Here is a 21,405-nt window from a genome sequence, read left to right as displayed (position 1 = left end):
GGTTAAGTGACCTGCCCAAGTCACACAGCCACAATGTGAGATGCTGGAATTCCAGCCACAGACTGTTCAGCTCCAAAACACATATTCTTAACCATGAAGGTAGGCAGCTTTAGAAGCTGGAAAAGAACAGATGCCAAAAGGTACAGATCCCAGATCTCCCCAAAGTTAATACCAAATGTGCATGTCTTTGATAGGCACTGAGGAGCCCTAATTGTGATTTTGTTTACTTTGTTTATTGCATTTAAAAAATTGAGACATAATTCACATACCATAAAATTCACCTTTTGAAACTGTACACTTTTTAGTATACTCTCAAGGTGATGCAATCATCACCACTAATTTCAGAATATATTTGTCACCCTAAAAAGAGACTCTATCCCCATTTGCAGATAGAGTTGGCCCCCACTTGGTTCCGTGGGTTTTCAGTTCTTTTGGGTCTACACCTAGCAGTGGGGTGACTAGCTCACGTGGTAACTCTACGTTTAATTTTTTGAGGAACTGCCAGACTATTTTCCAGTGTGGCTGCCCCATTTTCCATTCCCACTAGCAGTGTACGAAGGATCTATTTCTCCACATCCTCATACTACTTATTTTCCTTTTTAAAAAATTACAGCCTTCCTAGTGGGTGTGAAGTCGTCTCTCATTGTGATTTTGATTTGCATTTGCATTTTCCCAATGGCTAATGATGTGGAACACGTTTTCATGTGCTTGCTGGCCATGTGTATCTCATCTTTAGAGAAATGTCTATTCAGATCTTTTGCCCATTTTTAATTGGGCCATTTGCCCTTTCATTGTTGAGTTCTTTGTATGCTCTATTCTATCAAATATATGATTTGCAAACATTTTTCTCCCACTAACTGATCTGTGGTTCAGACAGTTCAGAAACATCGGGGCTGGGAGGATCCTGTGGGGTCACTTGGTCTTCTTGATCCTGCTGTACCTGAATGTGCCTTCAAGAATCCCAGCTGCTGTTACAGCAACCAGGTGGAAGCAAGGGGATAGACTGATGGCAAAAATAGGTTGTTCTTTAAAAGAAAATTGTAAAATTAAAAAAAAGTAACTTCTTCCCAATCTGCTGAGGAAAATAGATTAAAACAAACCAAAGGAAAAACTAAAAAATTTTAAAAAACCCCAAATGAACCATCCAGAGACAGCCACCTTCAACAAACAAACCACTTACCCAAGTCTGTAACACTCAAAGCAGCAATTCCATTCCTCAAACAGGATAAGAATCACCTCGTTTATCTCCTTACTTTGGAAAGCCTTACCCCTAAGACATTCAAATGAGGTTTAAATTTAAATTAAATCTCATTCAAATCACGGCAAAGCCCCAACAAATTAGCTTAGTCCTTTTAAACAGAGAGTCGGCCCCAGCTGGGTGGGTATCTACTCTTGAGTTCCTTCCAATAGGCCAAGTGTTAGTGAACTGCCTCCTGAGGGTGACTTGGTTGCTTGTTAGAAAAATGGCCAGGCTGTGATGGAGCCTGCTGGAAAATAGAAGCCCCAGCATTGGAAGTGAGTTACCAGACAAGTCCCTGAGTTGAGAGCCCACAGTGGTACGCCAAGGATAACTGCAAGATCCCACTCAGCTGTGCCCAAAGCCCAGACTCTGGTTACTGTCAAGATTGGCTAGCAAACGGTACTAGATATGGGGAGAATGGGCACATGTCTCAGTCTTGTGCTGCAGTCCATAAAGCGCCCGGCGTGCCTGGGAAATCCCCGTCCACCTCGGTCGCTGCTGCTTTTGCCCACACTTGCCTTTAGCCAGATGTCCCTGGCTAATGATAAGGTTTTGAAGCCAGTGATCAGATCAGTCAGGCACTTGGACTCTTTTCCCCCACAGGCCCTGTTGTGGCCTTGGTCAGCCTCTGGAGTGGGCCCACTGTGTGTTTGTGGTCTGAGATGTTGTCGGGCCACCCCATCTCAGCCAGCTGTGAAGGCATGCTAAAGCTGGTGTGGCGCCAAAGATGCCCCGTAGATCTGTCTTCAGGAGCCGTATCCTTGCCACCGAGAGGCTACACTTGCTGGTCTGGTTTTGAGTTGCTATGGAGGAGACTTGTGCATCCTATGCCACACCAAATGGCCAGAAGTGGTCAAGAGTGAAAAGCACAGAGCAAGTTCGGCCCCATTCTCTGCGAGGACGGGGAGAGCTTCCTCATGAGTCTCTCTCCCCGTGGGAAACACAGCAAAAACATGAGAAACGTGACAGTGAGAGCTGAGCTGTTACTGAGGCTGGCTAGCTTCTTTTTATACCTTCGTGACAAATTTTTCTCTTCCCGCGCTTTCACCTTTGATGATTTGCTTAATTTATAGTTTTGATTGTGAATCCTATTATCCTGAATCCTCTTTAGTTATGGCTGTTTAATGAGGTTTTGTCCTTCCTGCCTATGGGACTGTGTATGTAAAGGAGACACGCATAGTGGATGGCTGCCGCTGCAGCTGCACGACGGCTTTACTCCTGCCACGGTTGCTGTTCTTGGTGAAAAACTTGCAGTTCCTGGAAAATCTGTGCGTTCAAAAGTGGGATAGTGTTAAAGGAACTGACCTGGGAAGAGAAAGTAGATCCACCAAGTTAGAGATTTATTTACAGTAGAAACCTATATATATGCTTTTTAAAAATTGAAGTGTGGGCAATTTACAATGTTGTGTCAATTTCTGGTGTACAGTATAATGATTCAGTTATTCATATATATATACATATATTCCTTTTCATAGTCTTTTTAATCGTACGCTATTACAAGGTATACAGTGTAGTTCCCTGTGCTACACAGTAGGACTATGTTGTTTATCTACTTTATATATAGTAGTGTGTATCTGTAAATCCTGAACTCCCAATTTATCCCTCCCCACTCCCCTTTCCCCCCTGGTAACCATAAGTTTGTTTCCTATGTCTGTGAATCTGCCTCTGTTTTATAAATAAGTTCATTTGGGTCTTTTTTTTTTTTTTTAAGATTCCAAGAGGCTGGCTATCTTCTGAACTTAGATCAAATTCTTCCCAACAAAGGGATCTCAGCACTGTTACCAGTTGAGGGAAAAAACAAAGCATCATCATCTCAACCACAATAGAATGATTTGGAAGAATCATTTTCAATTTATTTTCACATTTGTTTACAGTAAACCAAAAGCATATTTCACTGTTGCTACCTCTGTAGTTTGGGTTGTATCATATAGGCATAATGATCTAGCAACACTATAAACTTAACTCCAGAGAGCTCAAGTCCCAAAAAGAAAACCATTTTCTCTAAGGTAGTAGGGCTAATTGTGCCTGGACCTGTTTCAGAGAGCATGTGTTTCCTGGTTTCTCTGATCACTGGGAGGCTATGGACAATGATTTCTCTACTGGGAAAACAGACTAGATATTTAGGGTGCCTAAAAGGGGGAACAGCCTTGCCGTGGGAACCCTCCTCAGCTGTTTCCCAACAGTCAGACACCACACTGAGCAGGTCACTCAGCCCTGCCATTTCTCACTCACGCCAAATCCACCCACCTTGGCCACAGAGCACAGGAAGGTCAACAAGCTGTTCGGAGCTTTCCTTCAAATGTGTGCAAAGCATTTTAATCTGAAAGGGTCACATGTAAACTCTCTTTCTAGTCTCACCTTGGGAAATGTGGTGTGATGGGAAATGTGGTGTGATGAAAAATAGTGGCATATCCAATTTAAATTTTCCGCAATTTCCACGTTTGCACCAATACCCCCATCTTTCTCCTGGTCCCAGTCTCCACAGACTGACTTCCTGCCCTTTGTCCTCATTCAGAGCGATCTTGGGGCTCCAGGAAGACACAGAAGTCCCCACCATCTGAAGCATCAGCCCCTTGTTGAGCTTGTGTACTTTGCTCAGAGCCACCTCCCAAGCCTCCTCTCGGGCCTAGAGGGCAGTAATGTCCTTCCCTTTTCTGGAGTGACCGCTCAGATTGACAGCACAGACACTGAGGGCAGGAAGACTCCATCCAGGCTAAGGATGCCCAGGCTCTGAACCCCACTGTTATGGGCTTAATTGTTCCCTTCCTTTCCCCCAAAATAGATCTGTGGGAGTCCTCAGTACCTCAGAATGTGATCTTACTTAGAGATAGTGTCCTTACAGAGGTAATGAACTTAAAATGAGGTCATTCAGGTGGGCCTAAGCCAATATGATTGGTGTGCTTATGAGACGAGGAGAATAAGACACAGACACACACCGAGGGAAGAGCATGTGAAGGCACGGGGAGAAGACGGCCACCCACACGCCATGGACGGAGACCTGGAATTGACCCTACCCTTTCAGTCCATAGAAGGAACCAACCCTGCTAACACCTTGATTTTGGACTTTTGGCCTCTAGAGCTGTAAGACAATACATTTCAGTTCTTCTAAGCCTCCCAGCCTGTGGGACTTTGCTACGGCAGCCCTGGCAAACCAATACAGCCGCCTTGCTGTAATAGCCAGCTGATGGGTATGAAACAGCCAAAGAATTCTTCTGGAATAAACGTCAAAATGTCTCTCAAATACATAATATAGTACAACCACTTCTCCTCCTATATTCTCTTTCAAAAGACACATGAAAACATTTGTTGCTTTTTTCAAAAAAGAAATAGAGGCATGAGAGCTGTGTACCCCTCAAAGTCCATGGCAAGCCAGGCTGAAGGCCAAGGCAGGCAAGGAATGGAGGGAAGCCCCTCTGTAGGTGCCACGCCTGACGCTAGCCCTCCTGGTGAGGGCCCCGCTGGCTCCGAGGGGATGGGGCTGAGGCTTAGCGGAAACGAGCGCAGGAACCTGAGAACAAAACAAAAACTCAGGATAGAGGCTCAGCCAGTCTGGGCAAAGCCAGTCTTCTCAGGTGGCTGCTGTGGTTGGCCTGGGGCTTTGTGGTCTTGGTGGGCATCCCAGACTCCCCTGAAAGCCCTCTGAGGGCCCTCAGTATGTGGATGGGAGCCAGTTAAGCACCCACTAGAATGGGACTTCGCTTCTCACTGCACCTTGCAAAAATGGTCTCAAGTTTGGGAAGTCAGGAGGTCTATCTGAGCCAAGTCAGGGTGCCAGGCAATCCAGTCAAATCAGCTAATGGCCCAGGACCAGTTACCTCTCCAACCGAAAATGTGCCCTGTCAGTACCAGGACAGCGGGAGGGTTATCCTGATGGATTGCAGCAGGCCAGACCCCAAACACACTGAGCATTATGATGAGCAATTACAACAGCCAAAACCTAGGTGTGATTCACAGTTCACAGCACTCTTGCACCTGGAGTCTGTGGCTCAGCCCTCCAGGAGACTTGAAGGTGGTCACCACCTGTTTATTGGTTTGCCTAAGAGCAAACAATATGCGGCAGAATCAGAACTCAAACAGTCCTCTTCGGGACGCTCAAGCCTCCGGTGGCATTTTCCCCAAAGCTCCAGAAAAGTGGAGGATGTTGCTGTGAGGTTGGGGGGGAATAAAAAAGCTCGAACAAATTAATCAAAACAAAACCAGAAAACCCAAGCCCGTGTAGGTTTCACGAAGATGGCTGTGGGAGAAATGTTTGGCTTGGAAACTGAAATGTTTTTCCAAGCTCCAAAAAGGAAAAGACCAAGAGTCGGGGGTTCAAATGGGCATGTGGACTACGTTTCCAAGAGTGACACAATGGTTCAGGAATGGCTGAATTGTTCCTCTTTTTGGCTTCCCTTGGTAGGCAACAGTGAGCAGGAAGCAGCCACCATTTCCAGCCGTTTGCATGGGCAGAAAGCAACCAGGCTGGGTGTGCAGCCTGAGCCTTCCCTGAAGCAACCCCCAGGGCCCAAGCTCCAAGGTGGCATTAAATGATGAAATGACAGGGCCAAGTGGCCAGCGAGGCTGTGGAATAATATCAGACCAACCAAACAAATATCTGCCCCGAGGAGCCCCACTGGATGGCAGAAGTAGAACGATACAAATGATCAAAGAGAAAGCAGAGCAAATCAACTTCAAGGCCAAGAGGCAAAGGAGGTCATCACATCTGTCTCGCCTGCATATTGGAGGGCTGCAGAGGAGGCTGGTGGGCTGGAGGGAGAGGAGCAGCAGCTGCCAGCCCATGGGGACCAGAGACGCAGAGATGAGGCTGTGTTCATGAGCATGTGTGGGTCCATATGCACGTGTAAACACCTGCCTGCGTGAAAGTGCATGGGTGTGAGAGTGTGCACATGTGAACGTGCGTGTGAGAATGCATGCACGCTGGCATGGATGTGAGCGTGTGTGTGGATCATCATATGTATTCCACCAGTGAAGGCTTCTCTGGGATCCCTGGTTCCCTCTTTCCAATGCTGCACCCTCCCTCCCCCATTAAGCTAGCAGCTTCCACCTGACCTGGCTTGGCACCCCTGGACCACAGGAGGTAATAGAAGGCAGCGGGGTGCTCCTGGGGAGGACAGAGCAAGTGGGCAGCAAGGAGGCAGGATTCAAGACAAGAATGGCAATGGTCCGTAGTCCAGGGTTCCAGCAGCAATTCACCTTGAGCCTGGCTTTGGAAGATTCCACCAAGCAAGCTGGGTCTGTCTCACCAGTTCAGTGTCTTCTAGACAAGTCCCTACCAATGGTGCCAGAGGACCCAGAGAAGGAAGGAAGTGAGCCATATTCACACAGGTGTCTGCATCATCCCAGGAGACCTCACTTTCCTCATGGAGCAGGCCATCAGGTACATCCTGAAGATATGACCTTCCATAGTGGCCCAGAAGTTGCTGGGTCGCGAGAGAGAGCCAGTTCTCCTGCCAAGGGACTGTAGTGAATGCTGAAGGGTCCAGAGCAGAGTGCGCTGAATGAAAAGGATTTGCAATGAAACAAGATCTGACTACATGCACAGGCAGTAGCTGAATTAACAAAGATGTAGTATAAAGTGAATGAAAAAAAATCCCTGCGCCTCAATGCCTATTCACCCCATCGGTCCAGGAAGAGACGGCAAAAGCCCTGCAGGTAAGCAGTGTTACTATATTCCGATTTCACAGCTGAAGAAACAGAAGCACAGAGAAGGGAATTACTTGACCAGTGTTGCTCCCTACTGTGACCCCCTGGAGTTACTTGCAGAATGGGGACTAGAACCCAGGACTTCTGACTTCGACACCACGGTTCTTTTTTCTATACTCACTGCTTCAGGACTGTCACACACTTCTAAACAAAATTGCAATGGCAGGTAGAGGGGATATTCTGCAAGAGCTGAGAACGACCATCCAGCTTTGCTCCTGGACTCAGGTCCCTTCCCTGGAGAGCAGGATGGAGGAATGGTCCCAGTGCCCCTGTGGGATGCACAGTGACAGGTGGTGATCATTCTGCCAGCCCAGGGAGTGGCTGTGGCCAAGGCACCTACAAGACCCACCTCTGCTGCAATTAACACAGGTAAGTAGGGAGGTGTGGCCAGACTGGGTCAGGGAGGACCGTTTTCTGGAGGTTTAGCCTTTATTCCAACACAGTGGGATGCACCAGAAGGGTTCTGGGTGGGGAAATAACACAGGCAGATGTGGGCTCAAGGAGCCTTGCTCTCTGAGTGCCAGTCTGGACCCACAGAGACCAGCGAGGAGGCTGGAACAGTGGAAGAGACAAGAGCTAGTGGGGGGCTGGCCGCAGAAGGTGCAGGGAGAATCTAGCCTCCAACCTCTACGAGAAACCCTGTGCTCACAAAGCCAAATGCCACCTTGAAAACAGCAGTGATTATATTGTTTTATAACTGGCTTTTCCAGCAACTTACATATGACAGTCCCCCCACAGAACAGGTGTCAAAAATACAGCAAACTCTATTGTGCTGAAAAAGTCCCTTTGACAGGTCTAATTCACTGAGATTGAGTCATGTGAAAGCAAAACCAAATCTTTCTTGTCAAAGTTTATATTGAAAGTGGAGAAAATGGATTTTAAAATTAAGCACAGTAATACGGTGAAAGGCATTCTTATTTCCTTTGGAAAAGTCTAGCACCATGCACATATGTGTAGACCCCTCAACGCCCAAACCTGTCTCCTCAACAGAATGCACCATTTGGATGCCAAGATATATGAGTGGTTCCAGAGGGGACGTCACTCTGGTTCCCAGCCACGAGTTTCCCATGCAAATCAGCTCCACGACTTCCACCAACGTAACGTGAGAAATCTTCGGGGGCCTTGGGGACAAGCATTCAAAGGAAAGCATGGATTCTTCAGACAGAATAAAGCACTCTACTTCTTGATTACACTTGCTAGTTTCTCACATGTTTTATAATCCTTTTGGCATTGTAAGATAGAAGGAAAAACCAAAAGGAAATCCCAGAGTCCATGTCTCCTTTGCCACATGGAAGAATAATCAGCTGGGCCACTCTACTTCTTCACCTTAGACTCCTTCTGCAGCAGCCATTTCTCTCCTTCTTCCAATGCTCCCAATGCCCCTGGTACCTAAGGATGGTGGGCTGCTCCTCTTGGCTTTCTCTGTTGTGTTGAAGGCCCATCTTTGGTCCTCCTGGTTGGCTCTGGCATCTGGGCATGTGTAGTGGGCTCTGGCAGTCTGATGCCAGCTCCAATTTGTGTTGGCCCTGATGTCTCTGCCTCCACCTTTCTGGGAATCCCACAGCAAAGAGCACCCCTAAGTCTTCCTACCTTGCCTGGACACTCACGGACACCCCGAGGGAAAGCTTTGTTGAAGTCCAATTTGAGGTTAAAAATCAGGAAGGTCCATGAGCCACCACCCTACTTCATCTCCCCACCTCGCCCGCAATGAGGTGGATGCCCAAGGCACCTGCCGTCACCATTTATCCCAGGGAAATAATGATCATTAATTTGCTACATGAGGCAACTTGAGGACAAGCAAAAGGGGCAACAACTGGGTTTTGTATAAGTGACTTCGCTGACCTTCAGAAAGTGAAAGGTATTTGGCATTGCACCAGTTCATGAGGCTCAGGCCTTCAGCTTCCCGGCTTCTGGCCTGGTCAGCTCCGTGTCCACTGTGGAGACATCAAAGGGGATGTGTGTGAATCAGAGGTGGCTGAAGTACATGGAATTATCACCAGGCACCCCTGAACTGCAGACCAACCCAGCTGGCCTCTAGAATTAACCCCTTATTTGCAGCAACCCAGAAATAAGGAAGCAGGAGATTCCAATCACAGAATCAATACACATCCATAAATTAACCTTCACCACTTTACAATAGTTTCTCCTCTGTTAATTAAAGTCAAGGGCGGCACAAAAGACCCAGAAATGCCAAAGCAATACCGAGGGAAAAGAACAAAGCTGGAGCAATCAGCTTGCCTCCCAGATGTTAGACAGCACTGCAGAGCTACAGTCATTAAAACAGCATAGCGCTGGCACAGAGCTGGCTCTGCGGGGCAGCGGGACAGAACAGAGAGCCCAGAAACAAGCCCACACACCGATGGTCAACTCATCTTCAACAAAGGAGGCAAGAATATAGAATGGAGAAAAGACAGTCTCTTCAGCAAGTGCTGTTGAGAAAACTGGACAGCAGCATATAAATCACTGAAGTTGAAATACTCCCTCACACCATACACAAAAATCAACTCAAAATGGCCTAAAGACTTAAACATAAGACAAGATATCATAAATCTCCTAGAAGAAAACATAGGCAAAACATTCTCTGACATAAATCATAGCAATGTTCTCCTAGGGCAACCTACCCAGGCAATAGAAATAAGAGCAAAAATAAACACACGGGACATAATCAAACTTGTAAGCTTATGCACAGCAAGGGAAACCATAAACAAAATGAAAAGACAACCTACAGAATGGGAGAAAATATTTGCAAATGATGAGACCGACAAGGATTTAATTTCCAGAATATACAAACATCTCATACAACTCAATAACAAAAAACAAACAACCCAATCAAAAACGGGCAGAAGACAGAAATAGACATTTCTCCAAAAAAAAAAAAGAAATACAAATGGCCAACAAGCACATGAAAAGACGCTCAATATCACTAATTACCAGAGAAATACAAATCAAAACTACAATGAGGTATCACCTCACACAGGTCACAATGGCCATCATTCAAAAGTCCATAAATGATAAATGCTGGAGAGGCTGTGGAAGAAAAGGGAACCCTCCTACACTGTTTGGAGGGATATAGTTTGGTGCAGCCATTATGGAAAACAGTATGGAGATTCCTCAGAAAACTTATGATCCAGCAATCTCACTCCTGGGCAAATATCCAGAGGGAACTCTAATTCGAAAAGATACATCCACTCCAATGTTCATAGCAGCACAATTTACAATAGCCAAGACATGGAAATAATCTAAATGTCCATCGACAGAGGACTGGATAAAGAAGATATGGTATACACAAACACACACAGTAGAATACTACTCATTCATAAAAAAGAATGAAGTAATGCCATTTGCAGCAACATGGATGGACCTGGAGATCATCATTCTAAGTGAAGTAAGCCAGAAAGAGAAAGAAAAATATCATATGATATCACTTACTTGTGGAATCTAAAAAAAACACACAAGTGAATTTATTTACAAAACAGAAACAGACTTAGACATAGAAAACAAACTTTTGGTAACCGGGGGAAAGAGGGCGGGAAGGGATAAATTGGAAGTTTGAGATTTGCAGATACTAACTACTATATATATAAAATAGATGAACAACAAGTTTCTACTGAATAGCACAGGAAACTATATTCAATTATCTTGTAACTGATAATGAAAAAGAATATGAAAAAAAGAAAAACGAGTATGAAAAGGAATATATGTATGTATACTGACTATATATGAACATATGTATGTATGTATGACTGAAACATTATGTTGTAAACTAAAAATTGATACAATGTTGTAAACTGACTATATTTCAATACAAAAATAAAATTAAATTGAAAAAGAAAGAAATATTTGCAATACAAATAAAATGAGTGGCTGGAAAGCCAGACTGCCCTAACACCTGACAGGAGATGAGAACTTCATTTTGGTCAAGGTTTTGCACCGAGCACAGAGGAAGAGCCAAGGAAGCGGGGGATGAGAAAGAGGAGACGGGTCCGTGGATGGCCTGGGCTCTCACATCGAAGCTCTCGGTGCTCCTAATTTTCCCTCTACCCTTCTCATTCGTTGGCTGAGGTCACCTGTAACAGAAGTTTAACAACATGTACATTTCCCATATACACGGGAGGGACCCAGGAGAACTGAGTAACTCCCCAAGTGGCCCAGTGGCCACTTTAAATAATCTCTCCAGCTAAAGACAAAAGAAAAGGTGGGGGGGGGGGAAGGGGAGGGAGCCAGTTTAGGGAGGTTATCAGGAAAAGCTCAGTAACCAAGGGTATGGTTGTTATGCAGATTTCGGTCTTGGATTAAATCCATTGCTAAGAGTTTTTAAAGATTTGGTCTTCCTCCCCTTCCCTGCAAGTTGGAGGACACACCCTTACAAATGGAGATTTCTCTTATAAATGTAAATGTCTCTTACAAAAGGATAACCTCCCTTTTATTTTCAGTTTCTCCTAGGTCTGTTTAAGATGATAATCCTTATGCCAAAGGCATATTCTGGGCTGGCAAATTCTGCTGCTCAGTGAATGCGCTGTGCACCCCTAGGCTATAGGGGCTGGGCATCCCTGGGGAGGGGGAAAGGCGCCTCCTGCAGGAAGTGCTGCCGTCCTGGAGCACCCCTGTCTCGGCACGGCGGTCACTGGGGCACTGCTGCTGGACATGCCCCTGCCAGGGGATCGTACCTCAAACACCCGAAACCAGACTGGCCTCCACCACGTATCTGGTGGGTGACAGTGGGTTCGGGAGTGGTGAGTAGGCGCGCTTGTCTCTGTGTAGGGTGTGCTGGCCGGCGGAGGGCACCCAGAATTACTTCGCCCTCTGCGCGGCAGAGTCTGAAGCAGGATCTAGCCTCTATTCTTAAAGAACTCAAGAACTCATCCAAAACGAATTCATCATTCCCAAAGGAGCAGGGTCATGGACAAAGCTAGGACTAGGAATACCTGAAGTTCAGAGCATCTTGCTTAAGGTCACAGCACTAGGAGAAGGAGGAGCCAGACTCACACCCCAGCTTTCTGTCTCTCAAGAATATAGTCTTTCCTCCTCTGCCCAGTATGTGGCCCAGTGATGCTGGGCTCCAAACTGGACCTAGCTCTGGAGTTCCACGAATAAAATGCAGTCCAGGAGGTCACATAACATCATTATTCCCCAGAAGAAGTGAGGAAGCAACTAGAGAGCTAATTCTGATGAGCCCTAGGAAGGAGTGGGGGCTAGATTCCCTCAGAAGTTTCCACCCATCTCACCGCGCCCGCCTCCCTAGGCATTGCCAAGCACGTTGCCTATTTGTCTGGCACTTGCTGGGTCCTTCTAGGGCTCTGGCTGCCCCGGGGAATTGAAAGGAAGTGGCACCTACTTCCATGTAGAGAGGTAAACATACCAGATTCCCCTGCAGGCAGCCACTGAACGCAGTGTCGGGGCTGGCCTCCAGATGCGGGCTCCAGGTGTTTTCCAGAGATGGAAAGCCCAGCCAGCGCGCGTGCCTCGTCCACACCTGGGGCAAGCTAGCAGGGCAGGCGGGGGCAGACAGAAGTAGAGGCACAACAGAGGGCCCGCGGCAGCAAAGCACTGGGGGGAGGGAGGCGGAGGGAGACCCTGGGGGCTGGGGTGGGCGGGGACTCAGGTGTTTCACAGGGAGGAGGGGGACACGGAGGCAGGAGGTCACTGCCATACACACTCACAAAACTCAAGCTCCTCTTCTTGTCCTTCAGACTCATGGATGATGAAGCCAGCTTTCCTATTTGTTTCTGCCACAGTCTGAATTCCCCCCCCTCCCAGCATGCTGTGCAGCCCCCCCACCCCCAGCAGCTTGGGAATGCCTAGCTCACTGCCTTCCCCTGGGCCTGGCCCGTCAAGCCCCCAGTCAGAGGAAGGCCTCAGGGGGAAGAGCAGGGGCAGCCCACACAGCCTGGGGGACAAACCTGGAGCTGCACCCTCAGAACACAGGCCAGTTCCTGGGCCAAAACCTGCACCCACGAGAAAAGTCGAATCTTTTCTTTCCCTAGAAATCCCGCCACTCAGACAGAAGGAGGGGAGTGCCCACGTCCAGGTCAGTCCTGCCGGTGCCCCTTCCACACGGATGATGCCGAGAGGAGCTGGGCTCCTGGCTCACTCTGTGCTCTCCACGCGGCATGAAGAGATCAGGTCAAGGGGCAGGTGCCCGGCGCCTTCGCACACTAGGGCAAGAGTTCAGGCCAGCAAAAAGCCACATTCTTCTCACTGCCATTTGCACTCTGTGTCCCAGTGTGGCCCCAACTCCTCTTTGACTTAACCCTGCATCTTTGAAGCAGCTAATGTGGGTTTCCCTGGGGGTGTTAACGGCCTGCAGGTTTAGGATCCATGAGGGCAGAACAGGGACCACAAGTAACAGAATGGGCTTGGGGGAGGAGAAGGCCAATGGATATTTGAACCACTTTGGAGAGTCCAACCCTCCAGTCAGTTCTCACATCCTCTCTGAGAGGGGGTTATTATTAACCCCTCTTCCCAAATGGGATATCTGAAACTCATGAAGTTCAGCAACTTGCCCATAGTCACAGCGCTGGTAAGTGGCCATTGGCTGGATTCTAATGGAGACCATCTAACTTCAAAGGCTCATAATCTTCCCATTGCTCTGCCCAGTCCCCCTGGGTGGATAATTCAGATCCTCCCCACCAAACTTCCTCTAGGGAACTGCACCCGCTTAACACATTTAATTCAAGCTTCATTTCCTGAGCCGCTGCACCGTACAGCAGGAGTCCAGGGGCGCAACATTAGACGAGGGTTTGCTCATTGTGATCTTCCTCCACCAGAGTATAAGCCCACGGCAGCAGGGATCTTTGCCTGTTTTGTTCATTTTTTACTCTCTAGCATCTAAACTTGTGCTGCCCGATCCAGTCGCTCCTAGTCACATAGCTGTTAGGATCTAAATTCATTGAAATTAAACAAAATTAAGAATTTAGTCCCTCAGTTGTGCCAGCCCATTTCTAATATTGAAGAGCCACATGGTAGCTACTGCCCTGGACAGTGGAGATATAGGACATCTCCGTAATAGCAGAAGGTTCTACTGGCTAGCACAGCTCTAGAACAATGCCTGGTGCATCACAGGCCCTCAGTGGGTCTCTTCTGCATGTGGAATTGAAAGCACTTCTTTTGCCCCTTTCCTGTTTGCCTATTCCTGTAACCCCCAGCCTTAAAAGAACCTAATTATAGGAGTGAGATCACTAAGCAATTGAAACTAACTCCTGACTTATGCTCCCCTGAATGCATACTATGCCTTGTCTAACCTGTTGATTCTTTTCCTAGATAAAAAGTAGTAGGCAGGAAAAATCAGGCAGTTAGAGAATGATTAGCTCTCTAACTCCAACAGTCTTCTTGGCAATCCTGCAGGCAGATCATGCTGACAAGACATCTGAAGAGAGAGTCAGCCATTCTGCAGGCAATGGAGAATGATGCAGAATCTAACTCGCTGCCTGATGATTCACTGAGATTCATCCCCAATTTTTCCCTTTAAAAACTGTCACGGCTGAGCAGAATCTTTGGAGTTGATCTCTGGACATGAGTCTACCTTCTTCCCAGATTGCCTCCTTTTCTGATGAAAGAACTTTCCTTTCTATTGACACTTGCTTCTTGGTTATTGGCTTTTGAATAGCAAGCAGTCAAACCTGAGTTCAATAACAGGATGAATAAAAGGATTTTCAGGCTTATGACTTTGATAAGTAGTAAATGGAGGAAGCATCATTCCAGGTCAAAGGAGCAGCATATCAAAACTTTGTTGGTTTCTATTTCTAATAATGGTGGACTAGGTAATTTGGATCTTTCTTCTCAATGAAAACATCTAGAAAAGTTGGATAAAAGGGTAAATTTATGGGCAAATCCAAATGAACAGAGGCTGTATAGAACAATAAGAATGATATTTTATGGGGGCTTTAGAGGATACACAGAATTAAAATACACTAGTACAATAGCATATGAATTGGAAGAGGAGAAATAGAATTAAAGTATTTTAAGATCCTTGCATTGTCTTGAGAGGAAAGGTACAAATTCACATTAGACTTTGATAAGTCAAGGATGAGTGTCACAATCTCTAGGGCAATGGTTCTCATAATGTAGTCTGTTTTGTAAATAAATTCATTTGTCTCTTTTTTTAGATTCCACATATAAGTGATATCGTGTGATATTTGTCTTTCTCTGTCAGAGTTACTTCACTTAGTAGAATAATATCTAGGTCCAAATTACTATATACAAAATAGATAAACAAGGTCCTACTGTATAGCATAGGGAACTATATTCAATATCTTGTAATAACCTATAATGAAAAAGAATATATATACATATATATGTATGTATAACTGAATCACTGTGCTGTACATCAGAAAGTAACACAACATTGTAAACCAACTATACTTCAATAAAATATTTTTTAATGTAGTCTGGGGACCCCTGGAGTCTGCAAGAATCTTTCAGTGGGTCTGAAAGATTAAAACTATTTTCATAATGATACTAAGATGTTAGTTGCCTTTTCCACAGTCCTCCCTCACATGTAGGCTGCGTGATGTATGATATCACAACAGACTGAATGCGGAAGCAGATATGAGAGTCCAGCTTTCTACTATCAAGCCATTTATTTCATTTTGGGGATGGCAAGTTACGCTCAGATTCACTGTGGGAATTGTAATTTCATAAGCCGACAGCATACAGGATAATGTCTCTTAATAAGCAAAAAATAATAATAACATGCTCTGATCCAATAATAGATCAATTACACCGTTGTTCCAGGCAAGGGGAGGTGAAAGGAATAAAGTCAAAATTTGGTTGAGAGGAGTTTTGGTTTCCTGGGAGAGATGACTTTGCCAGCAGAGAGCTGATATCCAGCTGCCAGAGCAAAAATAAAAGTCCCTCTTTGCTAGAGCACGTTGCTAGGGAACAAGAGTGCGCTGTTGACCAGTGGGCTGATCTCTTTTCAGGGGCGCTGCTTGGTTTGTAATCATTGAGGGTGAAGGAGCCGCCTTTACCAGGGCAGGAGCTAATGCTTCAAGGTCTTTGGAAAGCTAGATTAGCAACGGGTAGCTTTGCCCGTACCGAAGCTCTGGCTTGTCCCCACAAACTCTCCGTATTTATAGTCTAAATGTCCCCTTGCCTAGCTGCCTCTTCATCTGTTCTTACTGCTAAGCCCCCAGCGGGGCCCCTCGGCAGCTGGGCTCCTGAGTGCTTATCAACAGCAACAGACGACGTGATGACATCCTGACACTACTTGCTTCATTCTGATATCAAAACAACTTTACTTCTAAAAACAACTTCTGTTTTTTGGTTTTTGTCATAAACAAGTGAATTAAAACCACTTCGCTTAGGTTGCTTCCATATCTTGGTTATTGCCAAGTACTGCTATGAACACTGGGGTGTGTGTCTTTTTGAATCAGTGTTTTCATTTTTTTCAGATATATGCCCGGGAGTGGGACTGCTGGATCATATAGCAACTCTATTTTTAGTTTTTTAAGGAACCTCCATACTGTTCTCCATAGTGGCTGCACCAATTTACATTCCCACCAGCAGTGTAGGAGGGTTTCCTTTCCTCCACACCCTCTCCAGCATTTGTTATTTGTAGACTTTTTGGTGATAGCCATTCTGACAGGTGTGAGGTGATATCTCACTGTGGTTTTGATTAGCATTTCTATAATAATTAGTGACGTTGAACAGCTTTTCATGTGTCTGTTGCTCATACAACAGCCAAAACTCAGAAGCAACTCAAGTTCCCATCAACAGATGATTGGATCAAGAAGATGGAATATTATTCAACCACAAAAAGAATGAAATATTGTCATTTGCAGCAACATGGATGGACCTAGAGAATAATATGCTTAGTGAAATAAGTCAGACAGAGAAAGACAAATACCATATGATACCATTTATATGAATCTAAAAAATCATACACATGAATGTATATGCAAATAGAAACAGATTCACAGACATAGAAAACAAACTTGTGGTTATCAAAAGGGAGAGGGAAGGGAGGAGGGACAAATTAGGCATAAAACAGGTGTTATTAGAGTTGACATATAGTGGTATATTAGGGTTCACCAGAGAAACAGAACCAGTAGGGTATCTGTACTGTAAGGAATTGGCTCATGTGGTCATACAGTTATGGAGGCTAACAAGTGCCAAGATCCGCAGGGAGCGTTGGCAAAGTGGAGACCCAGGTGTAGATCCAGTCTGAGTCTGAAAGCCCCCAGATAAAGCCCCAGCCCCTTCCCATGGCTAGTGAGGCCTGCCCTGCTGGGGCCCTGCCCACCTCTACAGCCATCACACCTGCCCCAGGAATCCCTCAGTCCTCCCTCCCTCTCCCTCAAGCCCCTATCCAACCCATGACCAAGTCTGGCCAGACTCTCAGGCCGCTCACACATTCCCTACCACCCTGACTCTGGCCTAAGCTCCCTCCATCTCTGCCTGGAGGGCTGTGCCAGCTTCCACGCAGCCTCCCCACGGCCAAGCTGCCTGCCTCTGACCCTTCTCTATGGGGCACCAGAGGGATTCTCCACAAACAAATCCCACCACGTTCCTCACCTGCTGTGAACACATGGGAGGCACCGAGTGCCAAGGCCCGTGCCCTGGGGAGGCCGCAGAGTGTGATCTGACTGCGGCTCTGTCCTCCTCCCCGGCATGGTTTTCTGATCTCCTGCCATGCGCTGCCATTGACCTAGGCGAGCTCCCCGGGCCCCTGCAATGGCTGTGCGGGTTCTTCCAAGAGAGCCGCAGGTGTGCTGGGGTGGCAGGCGGGCTGGGGAGCCAAGGAGCCAATCATCACACTGCTTTCTCAGGAGAGGACTGGGAGGGCCCTAGCCAGCTCGCTGGCCCGGCCAGGCCATGACCAAGGTATCTAGGACTGAGGTGGGCAGGGCGTATGCTAGTTACACCTGGTGTCTCAGGACTGCCCTTCAGCCATGGATTCTAGAAAGTACTCCCTGTGCTGGGCATTAATAGACAGCCTGTGGATCTTATTTTTTGTTTGTTTGTTTTGTTTTTGCAGGGGAAGTGATTAGGTTTTTAATTCATTTTTTAATGGAGGCACTGGGGATCGAACCCAGGACCTCATGCATGCTAAGCAAGCACTCTACCAACTGAGCTGTACCCTCCCCTTACAGACAGCCTGTGGGAGTGAATGGGTCCGAGTGTGTATATACTCATGAGTATGTAGTGTTCATTATCCACGTGTGTCCAGCTGGGTGAGTGTGACTACAGGTGCATAATGTTTGGATATGTACATCCATGTATGTATGTTTGTTGCATGTTCATGTATGTGTATATATGTAGGTGTACAGTGTATGTGTATGTGTATATGTTTATCTTTGAGGGCATTGACACGTATGTGTGTACACACTGTATGTGCATGTATATGTGTCTTTGTTTATGTATGTGTGTGTTGTCACGTCTGGGCACAGATGTATGTGTATATATGGTGTATATCCATGGGTGCGTGTGTGTATATGTGTGTGTGCACATTCATGTGTGTACAGGTGTGTGCATCTGTATGTCTATGGATGCGTGTGGGCTGGTGTGTATATTGTGGCTGTCTATGGGTGTGTGTCTGTGACTGAGTTTATCTGTACAGGTGTGTGTATGTGTGTCTGTGTTTAGGTGTGTGTTTGGGGGTGCAGATGGATATGGTCGAATAGGGATGTGTCCGTATCTGGGTATATCTGTGCAGACGTGAGTGAGTGTGTGTGTGTGTGTGTCTGTATATAAGAGTTGAGGGTGGATGTGCGTGTCTGTGCAGATGTGTGGACCCCTCTCTGGGTGTATCTGCAGGTGTGGATGTGTGGAGTAGATGTGTCCCTGTGTCTGGGTGTGGGTGTGTGACGTGGATGTATACAGGCATATAAATGTGCATCAATACCAGGTGTGTCTTCATGGAGGTGGGGGTGGGGTGCTCATCTTGTGTGCGTCGGATGCAGATATGTACATATCTACGTATCTGCACAGGACTTGATGTTTGTGTACTTATATGTGTGGGGGTTGTGACTGGGGGTGGCTGTGTACGGGTATGTCTGTGACTTGGTGTATCCGCCCAAGTGTGGATTTGGGGAGGACGTGGGGGTGTGTGGGAGAGTGTGAATAGATAGGGGTGTGTGAGTGTGTGCTGGTATCCGGGTCTATATGTACAGGTATCTGTGTGTATCTTTGACTAGGTGGATGTGTTTGTGTTCATGTATGTGTGCATATGTGTTGAGAGTGTAGTTAAATGTATAGATGTCTCCAAATCCAGCTGTATCTGCACATGTATGTTTGTGTGAGTGTGTATGTATCAATATATGTGTGTGCACACATGTGTGTTGGGAGTATAGTTGAGTGTGTAGATGTGTGTCTGTATCTGAGTGTATTTGCACAGGGATGCGTGTGTGTGTGTGTGTGTAGGAGGTGTGTTTGCATCCCACAGCCCTCTGGGCCAGTCATTATCCCCCTCTCTTTTTCTGAAGTTTCCACATGTATAAAATGGGAACAGCAGCAGTTTCCATCTCGCGAGTTGGCTTTGAGCGTTAAATCGTCTTCCCGAACATCAGATCTCTCCTGAGGGACCCAAGGCAGTGGGCTCAAACAGAGTCCTGCCTCCAACTCAGAATCGTGAGGACTCTGACTTCTTATAGGCTGCCTGGAAAATGCTGCAGGCAAAGGCAGTGAGAGGCCGCAGTCCTCGGCCCCCTTTTCTGGGTACCCTGGCCCCATATCCTTTCAGCCTGTCTGCCCAGCACCCCTAAACTGGCTTCATCCCATCAGGACGGTGACAGGTCCTCAGCCACCGACTTCTACACTTCAGCATGTTGGATGAGGCTGAGGAAAGCAACACAAAATTTAATAAAGCCCAGGAACTGGGAGAGCTCTCCAACCCAAATCAATCCTCGATGTGATTTTAATTAAGTTATAGCCCTGGTGATTAAAGAGTGTGAATTTCATTACTGTGACCATTTATCAAAGAGCGTACCTGCTGAACCTTTCCAATGGGCAGGGAAGAGGGCTTTTTATTTTCATCAACACCAAGTGCCCTGCTTGTATCTCGTTTGACTCATCAGGGAGAACTGTCACTCCTCCCAAGCTGGCCACCCACACTATAATGACAAAACCACGCCCACCCCCGCATTGCCCATCAGCAGGCCAACGCAGGTGAGTATGAATCCTCTGATTTGGTTCCAGTGTCCCTCCCAACCCCCAGCCAGCCGGGGGCCCTGCTGCCAGAGCCCAGCCCAGGCCTCAGCAGTCAGGGCACACGGAGCAGGGAGCCTGAGGATTTGTATGTGTTGGGCTGGCCTGCCTTGAACCATGGTCTGCTTCAAACGTGGGTCTGGTCCTGGCTCATGGGGCTGCATGAATGAGTGAGGACCGGAGAGGGGAAGGCAGGAGAGGAGCCCCACATTGGACGTTAGCCGCTGCTACTTTGTGGATGTAGTGTGTGTGTGTACATGTGTCCTTTATGTTTTTGAACATTGTTTTATTGAGTACCACATCCAGAAAAGTGCCCAGATCATGTGTACAACGAGATACACTTCACAATGTGAACGCACTCGTGTAACCAGAACCCAGGTCAAGAAACAGAACATTAGGGCTCCCCCCAGACCAGCCTCCGGCCTCCGATGCTCGCTCATCCCCTGGCTGGCGGTAACCGCTATCCTGAGTTCTCCCGGTTGTTTGCTTACTTATATACTTTGCTTACATGGAATCACACAGAAGTTGTTCTTTTGTGTCTGGTTTCTTTTTTTTTCTTTTACTCCACATTATGTTCGTAAGGTTTGCATGTGAATATGCCATGATTCATTTACCCATTCTACACTCGATGAATATTTGGGTTGTTTCCAGTTTGGACAATATGAACGCTGCTGTGATGACCATTTATGTCCGTGTCTACTGGTGAACACGTACACGTGTTTCTGTTGGTTAGAACATTTAGTAGTGGAATAGCTGGGTTGTGTGCGTTTTTAGCCGGAGTAGATACTGCCGTGCTGCCACGCCATTCTCCAAGGTGCCCTTTACATATGAGCAGTTTGGCCGGTCTCTGTATATGAGAGTTCTGGTTGGTTCACATTCTCATCAACACACAGTATTGCTGTCTTTTTCATTTTAGCCATTCCGGTGGGTGTGCAGTTGTCCCAGGTTGGTTTCCTTGGGAAGCAGACTCTAAGATAAACACTAGTGTACAGGAAGTATTGAGGCTTGCTCTCAGGAGCAGTATCTTCAAGGGAGTGGAGCAAAGAGGATTAGGCAGGAGGAGAGATTGGATTGAGATGCAGTCACACTAAAGACCCCAGTCAATCCCATGGAGAACGCTGGAGCTGGAATGACCCTTCAGAATTGTTCCAAATTAGGGCTGGGGACTGAGTTTTGCACCTCAGATCAATCAGTTATTGAATGCAGGCTTCTCCTGGGGAGAGGAAGTGGCTTTTTTGAGCTCAGGGCCATCACCAGGAAGAGGAACTCAGCTGAGAGCTGTCAGCTGTCAACATTCAGCAGTGGGGGAGATGGAT

The 21,405-nt window shown here is 46.8% G+C and overlaps 1 long non-coding RNA gene across 1 annotated transcript in view; it reads right to left on the bottom strand.

The window, feature by feature from the left end:
- Nucleotides 1-233: 233 nt before the first annotated feature.
- Nucleotides 234-21,405, bottom strand: part of LOC141576446 (uncharacterized) — a 282,985-nt gene continuing 261,813 nt past the window's right edge. The window contains exon 3 of the long non-coding RNA XR_012504856.1: nt 234-2,545. This is a non-coding gene — a long non-coding RNA (uncharacterized LOC141576446). The remainder of the gene's footprint in view (nt 2,546-21,405) is intronic.

The sequence above is a fragment of the Camelus bactrianus genome, chromosome X (assembly GCF_048773025.1).
Source record: "Camelus bactrianus isolate YW-2024 breed Bactrian camel chromosome X, ASM4877302v1, whole genome shotgun sequence".
Classification (NCBI taxonomy): domain Eukaryota; kingdom Metazoa; phylum Chordata; class Mammalia; order Artiodactyla; family Camelidae; genus Camelus; species Camelus bactrianus.
The sequence above is the reverse complement of the archived record's forward strand: the minus strand, read 5'-3'. Positions and strand labels throughout refer to the sequence as shown.